The sequence below is a fragment of the Gracilinanus agilis genome, chromosome 4, assembly GCF_016433145.1.
Source record: "Gracilinanus agilis isolate LMUSP501 chromosome 4, AgileGrace, whole genome shotgun sequence".
Taxonomy (NCBI): Eukaryota; Metazoa; Chordata; class Mammalia; order Didelphimorphia; family Didelphidae; genus Gracilinanus; species Gracilinanus agilis.
The window spans coordinates 2,801,811-2,815,931 of record NC_058133.1 but is presented as its reverse complement, the minus strand read 5'-3'; positions in this window follow the sequence as shown (position 1 = coordinate 2,815,931).

Sequence of the window (14,121 nt, the reverse complement as noted above, 5' to 3'; positions counted from 1 at the left end):
GGGGGCGGGAGGAGGATCCAGGAGGGACGGCGAGGCTCTTCCCACAAAGGACAACCAAATCAAGTTCCCTCCTTCAGCTCGGCATCTATTGACAGGGCATCCTTTCCTGCCCGGGGAGGCCAGGATAGCCCCTCCCTGTCGGAAGCCCCCAAGGACCTGGGATACTGGCAGCCCCGGTGCGGCCCTGCCCAGGGACAGCTCCTCTCCTCCAGCCTGGCCCGAGCCACCGCAGGGACTCCTGGAGAGTCCTCAGTGCATGCCTTGCTCTCTTCCCCCACCCAGCGGCCAGAAGAGGAACAGCACCAGCTGCTTCCCCAGCCCCTCTGATGGCCCGGGCGGTGCCAAGACTTGGCAGTTTCCTGCGGGATTCAGGGGTTGGCAGGGTTAAAGAAATGGAGGCGGCAAAGATGTCAGCTCGCTCCTGCCGAGCCCCGCCCTGCGAAGGCTCACTGGGCTGGCAACAGCGTCTCTGCATCAAAAATGCACGAGGAACCCGGCTCAGCCAGGAAAGGGGCTCCCAAGGAAAATGGAGGCGCCAGGAAAGGGAAGGGAGCCCGAGTTCCTGCACACGGGCAAGGCGGCCATTCGTTTTGCCCGATTCTGCACGTTGTAGCGGGCTTTCCTCCGTCCTGCCGCCATCTTGGGAGGCAGGAGAGGACGGTGGAGAAGGAAAGAAACGTTTCCAAAGGAGGACGAGGAGATGGCACTGTGGGCGCCGGATTGGCACCTTCTCAAAGGAGCAGAATGGGGGTGGGATGGAGAGAATCGGAGGATGAGAGAGACAGATTAGGGTTAGAGCAGGGACCGGAGAGAACGAGAAGCAGGAGCCCTCCAGGATGCCGTAACCGAGCCTCCATCCTTCACCCACACCCTGCCCCCAGCCTAAGACTCCTTTCCCAGCCTCTGTAATACCTATTAAAGAAATCCCGTGTCCGTAAAGGAGCCTGGGACAGACGCACCTTCGGGCACCGGCTCACAGCGGGGATGGGTTTCCACCCTTTCCTGGAAGTGAAGTGGGGTGTCCTGGGGGGACGGCCTGACTGCCTAGTGAGGAATCTGACATTACCCCCCTCAAAACGAAGCAGGACCTCCCCCCTTTGGGCTCAGAACCAGGCCGGCTCCTATTCAGTCCGGGAGATGCAGTCATTCCCTCCCCATGGATTTGTCTATTCGGAGGTAACTCTGATAAAAGAGACCCAACGAGGCTTGGCCTTGGAGCTCCTCCTGGCCCTTTAGCTTCGGAGACTCAGCTTAGCCCAGCTCCCTTCTAGGCCACAGGCTCTCCCTGACCCTCAGTTTCTTCATGTAAAATGAAGAGCGCAGCCTAGATGGCCTGGGAGTTCTCTTCCAGCTTCAGAGCTGTGGCTTTCACTTCCTTGGCCCACTGGGACCTCCGTTTCCTCATCTAGGAAGTGAGGGATTGGCCTAGAAGGCCTGGGAGGCCCCTCCAGCTCTGGGCTGTTGACTCTGCTCCAGGTACTCTGATGCCTGGAGTTGATGCTCTCCTTCCTGGAGCTCTGACTCGCCTCCTGCTTCTGTTGCCAAGGCCTCCGGCTTGCATGGCAACAGTTGCCAGGTTTCCAGTAAGAGGAAGGGGCGGGGAAGCCTCCCTGAAAGACTCAGAGGCCAGAAGGATGAGCTCTGATTTCCAAAGCCTGGTGAGGAGCCCCAGCCCCTGGGGGCTTCTCCCTGGCCCTCGAAGCCCCTCTGGGTCCTCCCTCGCAGGCCGGCCCTCGCCTCCCCAGCCCTGGGTCTCTGCTCGGCCAAGGTGGTGGGCCTCCCTTTGCTCTCATTACTAGCTTAAAAGGAGCTGAGACGGAGCCTTCCTGGGCCCCTCTGAGGTGCACAACCAGCCTGGGCCAAGCCAGGGATGCTCGGGGGTCACCCAGCCCCCCCACCCCCCACTGCGTGAATCAGAGCAGAATGGCGGCTGCTTCTGGCTTTTCTTAGCCTTCTTCTCCCCACCCACCCTGCCCTGAGGAGGCACCAGCCAGAAAACAGTCCGTTCTCATTGCCCGGCAGCCTCTCTGACTTGCCCTTGATAAGGGGCCATTTGTGGCTCCCAGAGTGCCAAATGCAGGATTCCCGGGCTCCAGAGGCAGACGCCCAAGTATGGGGCCATTCCTAGCTATCACGGTGTAACTCTGCCAGCCAAAGGGGCTACTCTGGCATGTTCTCTCTAGTTGCCTTTCCTGCTCTTTTGTGACACGGGGTCAACCCTCTAATTCGATAGAAGAAGAAACGGAGGCCTAGAGAACTAATCCACTTTCTCAGGCATTTGTGGTTAACGTGACTTGAGCCCTGCCTTCCCGACTCCCAAGCACAACGCTCCATCCGCTACACCATTACAGTACGCCCAGGGGACCTTCTTCACCCCACCAAAGCTCGTCCCGAAGTTGGCTTTTGGTGCCTGTCATGCCGTTAACTAGCTGGGCACTCCACACTTTCCAGCCTTCTTGCTGCCTTGGTAGCAGCCCTCCCAAGGTTCCATTCTGCAAGAAGAGAATTTCTTCAGCATCGGAACTTGATGATGCTTTTGGACAGCTGACAGAGCATCTGAGGGAGGCCGAGGCACTAGATCAGCGGAGCATCCCGGGGACCCGAGATATGCTAGCTGCCTTCCCGAGGGTCAAGGGAGCATTGAGCAGGGGCAGAGATGTACAGAGAAGATAGAAAGGACTTTACCTGGATGGACGTGCCTGGCCCATTGCAAGTTTGGGGACCAGGAGGCCGAGCTCCTCCTCTAAAGCAGGTCTGCAATTTCTTCCCGGGACCAAGAGATAGGAAGTCATCCTCGGTCACTTGCTCCAAGTGGCCACATCTGCAGGAGATTCATGCTTTGCCTTCCCTCTGGGGGTAGAACTTCGCTTTTTTAAGCAAACCTTAGAAAGTCTCCATTTTCTCAAAGGCAGCTGGCAGCACAATGCAGGCGTGCTAAGTGTTGAGCTTCCTGTCACTTACAGAACTGATTAAGTCATCCTTTTTGGTTTCTGAGCTTCGTGTTTAGGGGTTGAAAAGCCAGATTGATGAATGTTCTCAGAAAGAAATACTTTTGGAGGAGTAAGTGAATCTGATGGCACTTTACTGCACAGTTTAGTGAAATTCAGCAAATCGGATTCTATTATCCTGTCAAAGTTTCACCAAAAAGAGACCTGAAAGCATATTTTGAGCAAACCTTAAAAGATTCCGGCAGCCGCACAGGCATCTGCAAAATCCAGAAACATCTGGTGCCGACGGCCCTTTGTTTTTCCGTAGATTAGGAGAATGAGTGATATTGCCAACGATTAATTAAGTTTAAGTCAAGTTCTTGTTTAGGCGTGCAGGGCCTCTTTTTCCTTTTAAAGGAGTGCCAGGGCAGTGGAACTCTAGCAACGGGTATTTTCATTTCAATACCCTCCCTCGAGGAAGCCCTTTCCTTTCTGAAAGCCAGGGTTCGAATGCAGATTGTGTGAAGCCCTGAAAGCCAAAATATCCTCATTGTGTGTATGCCGCAATCTGTCGGGTAAATACGCTTTCCCCTGAAGCAGCAAGAGTACTTTTAAGTTATTCTCGGCAACTCTGTGCAGTCTACAGAACGGAAGCAAACTGACAGAAGTTAAGGGAAAAGAGACGGCTCATTCCTTGGCCTTTGAGAAGGGCTTCACAATATATCGAGTGAAAATGTGCAAGGGATCGCTTCCCCTTGGGTCTAGAGGAAGGAACTCCTGGTGTCGAAATGCAGGTTGTCACCAGGAGATCATGATAGGAGAGAGATGCTTAGGAGCATGGAGCAGACAAGAGACTTGCCCAGGGAAGAATTCATCCTAGCCTTGCTCTCCCTGGTCCCTCTTTGCCCGATGCCTCCCTGCCGGTTTTTCTCTAGGCGTGTGTGTGTGTGTGTGTGTGTGTGTGTGTGTGTGTGTGTGTGTGTGTGTGTTTGTCCCTTGTAAGCTTCACTGGATTCATTTTAGAAGAAGTTACAATTCTCACCTCTCCCGCTATCAAAGCCCTTTCATTGATTGCCATTTCCTGGCAGAAGAGTTCTTTCTTCACAGGCTCTTTCTCGACATTGTCTCCACCACACCTCACAGCAAGCCCCGGGCATGGCTTCTGGGGACAGTTGATGAACCAAGAAAGAAACATTTAGTAAACACCTACTAAGTGCAGGCATCTGCCACCAAAGGGCTCCCAAAGGGGGAAACAGAGGCACAGGCTGACTAAAGGCCTGTGCCGTGGTCAGAAAGGTAAGGAAGAAGGGAGAGCCTGGAGTGAAAGGGATGAGGAGAAGGACTAGAGCTGGGTCTGTCGCTCTGGGAACCGCCCTCGGAGTCGAGGTTACGCATTCCCTGGCACCCGATGAGATGATCCCGGGACGTGGGACATAGGACGGAGCCAAAGACGCAGAGGAGCGCGTGTCCAAAGCTGGGGGCCACCACTTGTTCTCTGCCTCTGCTGAGGCTGCACATGAATAAAAGAAGCCTGTTCCTATGGGAACCTTTGGGGCTCCGATTACCCAGCCCTGCGAAGGGGAGGGGACGCTCTCCTTTCATCGGCGTGCCACTGGGGGTGGGGGAAGAAGACAGGGCAGGAAAGGGCTCCCGAGGCACTGTGCCCCACATCCAGGGGACTCTCCCCCCAGAATGCCATCCCTTGGGAAGAGCACAGAAGAGAGGAAGGCACACCTAGTGTTGTGTGGACAAATGAGGAAAGCGGTGTTGGAATTATTCTCAGTGTTCTAAAGCTGAAGAGAACAGACAGACTGTGGCACGTTGCTCTGCTCCCCTTCCTGTAATTTGGGGAGCAACAAGGTCATCTATGTGCACTGAGCCATCCTAGCTCTCCCAGCTTCATGCTCCTTTAGGGGACCTTGGCTCTCCCCCTTCCCCCTCCTCAGTTCCCTAGTTTGTCGGACACTTTTCCACATTAGAACATAAGCTTCTTATAGGCAGGGATGGTTTTTGTTGGGCTTTGCATCTCCATTGGGCACAATTCTTGGCCCGTAATAAGTATTTATGCCTCATTGATCTATTGATTGAGGGCACACGAGCATGTTTTTCTCCCCTAGTGGCACAGGCTCTCCCTCATCCCTGAAATGGACTGATTTCTAGGCTCAGAATTCTCGGCTTCCTTAAAAACTCAGCTGATGATCTACCTCCTAATAAAGACTTTCTGGGCCCCCTTAGCTTCTGGCCTCCCCTAAGAAATTCATTTGTGATCCCAGTTTGATTTGTTCCCCTTTTTATTTGACAGCGATTTGTCTTCCCCTCCCACGACCCCCTCTGAGAAAAAGACTAAACCGTCGTCCAAACGAACGGAGCCAACCGTACATTGTCTTAGACTACAATTCTAGTGATGCATTAATGCACGTTTTGCCTTTTTGTGCATTGCCTTCTCCCAGCAAATCGATGGGATCTGAAGGCAGGAACCAGCGTTCTTTGGGCCTTTTTGTTCCTTTTGTATCTCTAGCACTTAACACGGTTCCTGGCACATAATAATTAATAAATACTTAGTGCTTTGATTGACAATATATTCCGATTGACTAGATAGTCTCCTGTTCCTTTCCCCTAATAGGATATTTCTTTGAAGACAGAAACTGTTTCATGTGTGTGTCTCAGGTCCTAGGATGGTAGTACTGAAAACATAGCAAACACATAAGAAACGACTGTCCAATGCTTTGACAAATGAACAAATGACATGGAGAGATTGTATAGGTAGATAATGCACAATTCAGAAATAAATGGATGAGAACCTGGATTAGGATAGAAGAAGAGGAAGAGGAAGAAGGAGGAGGAGGAGAAGAAGAATAAGAAGGAGAAAGAAGAGGAAGAGGAAAAAGAAGGAGGAGGAGGAAGAGGAAGGAGGAAAAGGAACAAGGAAGAACAAGGAGGAAAGAGCAAAGAGAGGAGATTACCATGGAGAAATCAAGATTTCCTTGGTAACTGGCTATATTGAAGTTTAGATAAAGGTAGACAAGCAAAATTAATCAAAAATCACACACCAGTGGTAAATCCAGAGTAAAGGAAATGTACAGTGAAGCTAAGCTAATCATGAGCAAACTGGGAGGGCATTCATTTAGGGCAAGGAAATAAATCTAGGATTTTCTCACATTCCTCCACAATAGTCATACTCCAAAGCCACATCATAGAGTGAGGTGGCCTCTGGGTGGTCTCTAGGATTAGCCCATGGAACAGAAGCTCTGGCACATTCTACCAAGCTCTCCCTCCTCAACACAGCCTTCTGCCTTTTCCAATTTCCTTCAATCGTCTTAAAACCCACCTTCTGCAGAAGATTTTCCCAGTCGCCCTAGAGTTATAGCTTTCCCCTTTGGAGTTATGTTTCATCTCCTCTTTATGGATGTATCATATATTTATCTATTCACACACATATTGTTTTCCGCATTAGAATGTAAGCTCCTTGAGGGCAGAGACTGTTTTCCCCCACTTTTTATACTTCTGTTGCATAGCTTAGCCCAGTGCTGCATGCATAGCGTTTAATGAAGCACCTAATAAATGTCTGTAAATGGTTAACTAGTTGGAATATAACCGTGGATGTGGATTATAGGCAGGTAGTCTGAGCACCAGCCTCATTTACTCATTCATCAGCTGGTTGGCTCCAAAGCAACGAATGTCTCAGCCACACCAATTCTTACAGATTATTAGTTAGAGGAGGATCCCAGTCTGCAGTGGTGGAGACGGTCCCAGGCTTTAAAATCATTGATTCTTAAAATATTTGAACCTAATAAATTTCTAACCTTCGTTTCTTAGAATCCTAGATCGAGACTTGGAAGGGGACTTAAAGGGCATCAAGTAGTGCTCCCTGATTTTAGAGATGCGGAAACTGAAGCTCACAGAGACATTAAGCAACTTTCCCAAAGGCACACAGCAAGCAATGAGGACTGTGTGGATAGAGAAAAGAAGAGAAACCAAAGCTAGAGATGTGGATTTGGAAGTCAACTGTATTCAAGCAATGATAACTTGGTCCCTTGGGCAGATGATTGGATTCGGAGTTAGAGGATGTGGAGTCAAATCTGGCTCTGCTACATGTTACTTAAAGGACTTGTGGAAGTCCCTTAACCAAAGGGAGGTGGAAAGAGGTTTCTCATCTGTGAAATGAGGAGCTGAGACTAGATAGCCACTAAAGTCCTTCCACACTTAAATCCTTCGAAGCAAGACTCGAAGCCATGAGAAAGAGGATGGGCGTAAACATGGATAGATAGCAAGGATTTTGCCCCACTTAAAGAGAATTCCTTATATCCAGGACAAACAGCAAGCCTATCTTCCACAGGCTAATACAACTCAATTCAAATTATTGTTGGTTTTTCCTTCCTTTTTTTTTGAGTTGGTCATTTTCATTCAGAGCCACAGGATGAGGTCTTAGCCTAGCTAATGTTCAAACCGAAAGGACCCTAGCCTAGGCTGAGGCAATGGATAGGGTGGTGGGTTGGGAATAGAAGACCTGGGTTCAAATCCCAGTTTTTCCACTTACTCCCTATGTGTCAATGGGTAAATCACTTGACCTTCAAGAATTCCAATTTCCTTCTCTTTAAAATGAGGAACTTGAATGGAGGGACTTCGAAGGATGCCTTCAGCTCTAAATTGCTGTTCCGGTGGCATCCTGGGTCTCCCCCCCCCCCCGTAACCCTATGAGTATGTGACCCCCGCTTTCTCGATTTGCCTTTGAAAGGCAACCAATGGGTTTGATTTTCCTGCGAGAGACATTTTGCCGTCACCTCTAGCTCCATGATATGATTTGGCCGCTGCTCTTTCACCGCAGCGAGAGCTATAAATTTATTTTCATTTGGGTTGTTGTGGGGCAGGCGACGGTGACAGAGACAAAGCATTCTTCTGTAAGCAGCCAGAATGAAATCATGAATAAATAAACATAGTGAGCTTCCCTCCCGGATAAATTAAGAAATGTTTATTCATAAAGGAATTCAGAACAGAGTGGGATCGGAGCTGCTGAAAAGGTGGGGCAAAGGGGTCTTCACCTCTAATAAGATGCATGATGCTACTGTTTAGATCAGAGAAAAATGGGCTGTACAGAAGACCCAGGAAGGCTTAGAAATGCATTTATTACCTTCAATGAGTCCATTTTCAATGGGCCTGTTTACTTCCAGCTGAATGCCAACCCATCTGACCAGATGCTTGAGGAGCTTTTCCTAGGTTTGCCATCAGTCCCCCTTTCAGAACCAAACAATACAGAAACTCCTTCTCAGATAGCTCATTAGGCTTCTCGCTACTCTTTCTCCATCGTGAATTGCTTTTTGGTGACAATAGATGGACATTTGGGGCAGTTCTTTTCCTCTGTCTGTGTTGTTTCTTTTGAGTGAATCGAATAACTCCCAGCCTTGATCTAATCGTCCTCAGTCCAGACACAAGCTCTCTCAGCGTATCTAGCCTCATTAGGAACAGTTCATCCTTTGGAAAATGAAACGAAACAGTTTACTTTACTTGGGGAGAAAAATAAGGAAATGTGTGACCTTCCTTTTGTTTGAATGGTGGGAGACCGTGGGCGCAGAATGCTCCACCTTTTGTCAAATGTCGCCGATGGGTTCGTCTGCCTAACTGTTTTACTGCTTTCTTTTTCTTTGTGCCAAAGGAAGGTTCTCTTCGGGTAAAGGAAGAGGGTCTATCTCAGGGGTTCCCAGACTTTTTGGGCCTCCCGCCCCCTTTCCAGAAAAAATATTACTTAGCATCCCTGGAAATTACTTTTTTTTTAAATTTTAATAGCAATGAATAGGAAAGATCAATGCCCCTGTGGCCATCACCGCTCCCTGGATCACTGCAGCACCCACCAGGGGGCGGTGGCGCCCACTTTGGGAATCACTGGTCCATCTGAACAGGATGTTGAGGTGAAATCCAGTGGGCACTGACCCACCTCTTTAAATAATAACAATAGAAACAAAGAAGCAAACAAATGCAGATTTATGTTCTAAATACCACCATCCGGAGAGGAGGCCAGAAGATTTGTCTCCATAAAACATTTGTGTGTGATGATGCTGGGCATCAGGGAGGCACTGCTGATTGAAAAAGGGAAATACTCCAGAATGCAAACCAGTGGAGGAGCCTTTTCCACGCACAGATCACTTTAGGACATGTTTAGTTTCATGAAAACTAATTGGACCAATTTGCATGGATGAGAAGTTCGGCTGGAAGACTTGAATCCTGGGATAACATAATGGTTTTCCGCTTCACATAGTCATGGACGTGATACTACCTTTAGGAAGATGAATTCTTGGAGAGGATGCTGAAAAATCTTTGGACCTGAATTCAGAGAAACTCACATCATAAATAGTCAAGTAGAAAGTTCGGTTTGTGGCTGATATTTCAATGTTCCCGAAAGAAACCAGAAAGGCAGTGATTTAAGAGGCCAACCCCGGGAGGAGACGGCTGCCATTTTCTAGAGGATTCAAGCAGGAAACACAGCAGTGAATAATGGAACTTCTTTTTTCCCCCTTTTCCATAACTAAGGCAGAGATGTTGTGATATAATGAATTGAGTCTGTTGGACTTTGAATCATAAAGACCTGAGTTTAAAGCTTCTCTCCAACAATTTTTATTGGTGCCATCGTGGGCAGATTACAACCTCCTAGAACCTAGAACTGTTCTTGAGGAGGCAGGTCCCAAGGACTAGAGTTGTAAGAGGCAGTTCCCATGGGGCCTGGAGTTCTCTGGTCCTCCATGCTGATGATGTTCCTGCCTCTAGCAATATTTGGATCAGGTCTTTGTCCCATAGCCGTTGGGAGTAAAATGCATTACAAGCCTTGGAGTACCGAATGTAACTGGCCTTGCTGCCACTGTCACTTGCAGAGAGGCCGTGGGCCAAAGAGGCTCCAGGTGTAGCCTTGGAGCTGGGTCTAGTCTACGGCGCCACCTGGCTGCCCAGAGGCTTTTGACACATCCACAGATTGTCGCGATGAGTAGCTCCGTGTATGTGTGGATGCAGAGAGTGAGACAGAGAGGCGGAAAGAGAAACAAAACAGAGACAGACAGACTGACAGACGGATAGACAGACAGACTTACAGCCAGGCAGACTCCATGACAGCCGGACAGACTGACTGACAGAGTGACTGACAAGGGGGCAGGCAGCAGAGAGAGTAGGAGGTGATTCCACATCCTCCCCAGGGGAGCCCAGACATTAGCTCTGCCTAAATGCGGGAATAAATGATCACTTCCTCCAAGTGAGAGTGAGGGAAGAGAAGCGAGCTTGCTGTGAGAGGGAAGGGAAAGCACTGCTCAGAGAATCAGAGGGTCCAGCTGTGGATCCTGCCTGCCTCTGATGTTTGTGATCTCAAACCAACGACCTACCCTCGCAGCTGTCAGTAGGGTTGACCGACCATTGAGGAGCCTTCCCCCTCTAGGGATCAATACGCAGAATCCACTTTGGCCTGAGTTTTGTCCTGCAGTATCTCCGCCATCACCTACCTGCCTAAGTGAAAACGTGCGTGACCTGGCCAAAGTCTGCTCTATTCAAGGCACTGGGCTAGATCCCCAGAATGGAACCCAGCCCTGACCTTCAAGAAGTGTCCAAGATGGCGGATCCTAGAAGGCGGGAAGGAATAAGGGCAAAGGAGGGATCCAAGGTCCTCCCATAAAATCTGAGGAGGGAAGGATTCCTTTCCGTTGGGAAATCAGGGAAGACTTCGTGAAGGAAGCAAGCCTTGAAGGAAGAAAAGAGGCAAAGAGAGAGAAAGGGAGAATGTTCCAGGAATAGGCCGAGAGGTGGCCTGAATGCAGGGCCCAGTCAGGTAACACTTCATAGCCTACTTTGGAGAGAATGTGTGGCTCTGACTACCAGTTTGGAGCCAGAAATGTGAAGGTCTTCACTGGTAGGCCAAAGAGATGTTACTGAGCTCGCCAAACGGTCTTAGGCTACAGGAAAGTGAGCAGGGAGAGAGTCTCATGCTCAGACCTCCGAGTAAGGGAAATTGTTCTGGCTGCTCCATGAGGGTATATTGAGGGTGGGAGAAGGTGAGGAAGGAAGAGACCACATACAAGAGTCTATGCTGGAGGTCATGGTCATGCCATCTGGGTCTAACCCTGGGCAAAGTGATGCCACGTGAACAGAGGGCAGAGAGGCAGAGAGGATCAGAGGCTTAGCAACTGCCTGGAGAGGGAGCCCTCCACTGTCCTCCATCTCCGTCATCAGAAGACTTGAGATGGGTTCAAACCTGCTTCTGTTGCCGCACAATCTTGGGTAAATCACGGTGACTCCCTAAAGCTTAGTGTCCAAAGTGACACTGTGTAGTGAGCCAGTTGGACTAGATGAGTGGGTACAATGAAGATTCTATAATAGGATCTGGAGTCAGAGGACTCGTGTTCAAATCCTCCTCCTGAACCCACCTATGAACATTGGATGAATCATCTCACTTCCCCCAGACTCTGCTTTTTCATCTGTAAAATGTGGCTGTCAAATTAGATGGCCTCTTGGTCCCTTCCAGCAATAAAGCTGTGAGCCATAAACCCTCTGGGTGAGAGAGCTGGGAGGGGAAGCTGCCCTGAGAAAGTCAGGGATGGAGGAGGCCGGAGCTGTAGTCTTCTCAAGGACCAGCTTCCCCTCAGTTTCCTTTATTTTTCCAATTGTGTGCTTTTCCATTTGCCATGCGCCTCGATGCCAGGTTTCATTTGATTTCGAATGGCCCTTATTATTCTTGACCATTTGGGCAGAGTGGGCAGAGGGGGCTGCACGTAGAGCCGGAGGGCCTAGGCTTGCTCTCCTGCTTACTTCCTGGGCATCCTTCACAAAACTGACCTCTCTCCATTTCCATCTCCTCATCTGTAATAGGAAGGTGGTGGGTGAAGAAGTGGCTTCTTGGGGACCTGCCAGACCTAAATCAGTGGTCTCGTGATCTAGATGGAAAGGGGTGGAAATCAATTTCTGGACCTCTCGTGTCCTCAGTTTCTTCATTTGCAAAATGGAGGGGGGGGTAGACTAGAAATTCAGAGATGACGATGCACAATTCCAGATTAAAGTCCAATTGGGAAATGTTTTGTTGAAATAAATTTAAAAACAACAACAACAGCACAACACAGAAAATGCTAATTTTCCAAGTCAATATGCTGCTCCTTCCGATCTGTCTCTATTTGATTTTGACCCACTGGACACGATGACCACTAAGGACTGCTCCAGGGCTACGCCTGTGCTCCTCCGAGGCTCCTCCACTCTTCTACCATAGGGAAGGGCAAAGGGAAGGGGAAGGGAGCGAGCATTTCCTACTATGCTCCAGGCCCTGGGCCGAGAGCTTTCCAAAGGCGGATCTCATTGGATCCTCACCACAGCCCTGGGAGGCAGGCGCTATCCTTATCCCCATTTTAAAGTTGAGGAGACAGAGAGATAAGGGTCACCCAGCTGGTAAACAAGCCCAGACTGTAAGCGGTGATGGCAGCACGGCCCCACACGTACCGGACATTATTGACAACCAATCTGGGAAATGGTCCTTGAAATGGGTACAGTGCAGGGGAGCGGCTCCACGGACACAACGTGCGCAGTAAGCCTGAGGATCGGCAAACTTTCGTCTCAGCCAGCTGTTCGAGTTGGCCAGCTGGAGCCTCGTCTCCTGTTCTACGCTCTCCCACCCTGGGTTTGTGGGACGCCATAGACGCCAGCGACACTGGGGCCTCCCAGCTGTACAAAGCAAGGCTGCGTTCTCCTCAGACTCCCAGAAAGTCCGTTTCCTCTCGTCAAAGGAAAAAACAATTCTGCTTCCAGAAAGAGAAAAGGCGATGCCTTTCCCCCTCCTGGCCTGGAGCTGCCCACTGGGCCAACCCAGGAGAAGTGTTACTGCTCCAGACTTCTCTCTTCCAGCTCATGGCTTTGGACGTCCCATAGAAGGGAGCCACAGTTTTAGCCTTTTTCGTTGTATCTTTGGGTACGGCACCTGTCTGCTTAGTAAATGTTTACTGGCTATTTCTGAAGGCTGCTTAGTTTGCCTCAGTTTCGCCATCTATAAAATGGAAGAGTTTTGCCTAGAAGATCTCCTGGATTCTGTCCCCGCTGGTCCTCTCCATCCCCCCCCCCATGAAAACAAACATCTCCACGCTGGGGAACCTTCCTTACCTGCCATTAGTGCACAGGGACCCTCATTGGACTCCAGGCACCAGATGCATTGTTGGAAGCCACCGATGTCATCTGGCCACCCCTCCAGCAAGCACGGGGGTCCTAAAGGGTCTCTGCATATTTGGACAACCGCCGCCAACAATGACCGAGCCTAGAAATGCGTGAAGAGAAGGGGCACACCAGCGCTGTCCCTCCGTGCCTGGGTTCCCTTTGAGAGTCTCACACGACTGTGATCAGCTTTCATGGGCCCCACTTGTTTACCTTGCCCGGGTACAATTTTCTTGGGGGAAAGGCTAAACACACAAGCGAGGCCCAGAGTCAGCAATGACAGAAGACAGCTTGGTGATGGGCCTTTATTTTTCAAGCAAACCAACTGCAGGAAACCAGATAGCCACTCTAGTGATTAAATATTTATTCTGGAAGACAGTCACATTGTTCTTGGGAATTGCCACTCAAGGAGTTTATTTTTTTTTAAAGAGATAAAGTGCTGAGGTCACCAGCGCAGATTGGCTAAATTGATTTTGAACCCGTGCTGAATGACATTCGAATCCCTCCAGGTGTGGAATACCACCCAGCTCTTGGCCATCATTTGTCATTCACTGTCCACTGAACAGCCATAATAGCCTGCTTCAAAGCCATCGTTTTTTATTGATTTTTATTCACTGTTTTCCTCTGGGGAGAGAGGCAGCTCTAGGAGGGAAAGAAGACTGCGTTTGGAACCGGAGAGCCATGCTTCAATTCTGTCACTGATATCAGTTGTGGGACCACAGGCAACGCCTTGAACCTCCCAATGACCCCGGGCAACTGTCTTCTCTGCCAGTTGGGGAGAAGGGGTTATCGGTGTCGATAGAGGAGCTCTTCTCTGAGGGTTCCTTACAGCAACAGGATTATAGGGTTTGTCCAAAGAAAATGTCATTCACTTAGGGATCAAGGAACAGAAAGCAGTTCCCACGATCCCCTACAGAAATCAAACAGTATTGTTCCTTTGTCCCTTCCTTCCTTCCTTCCTTCCTTCCTTCCTTCCTTCCTTCCTTCCTTCCTTCCTTCCTTCCTTCCTCCCTCCCTCCCTCCCTCCTTCCCTCCCTTC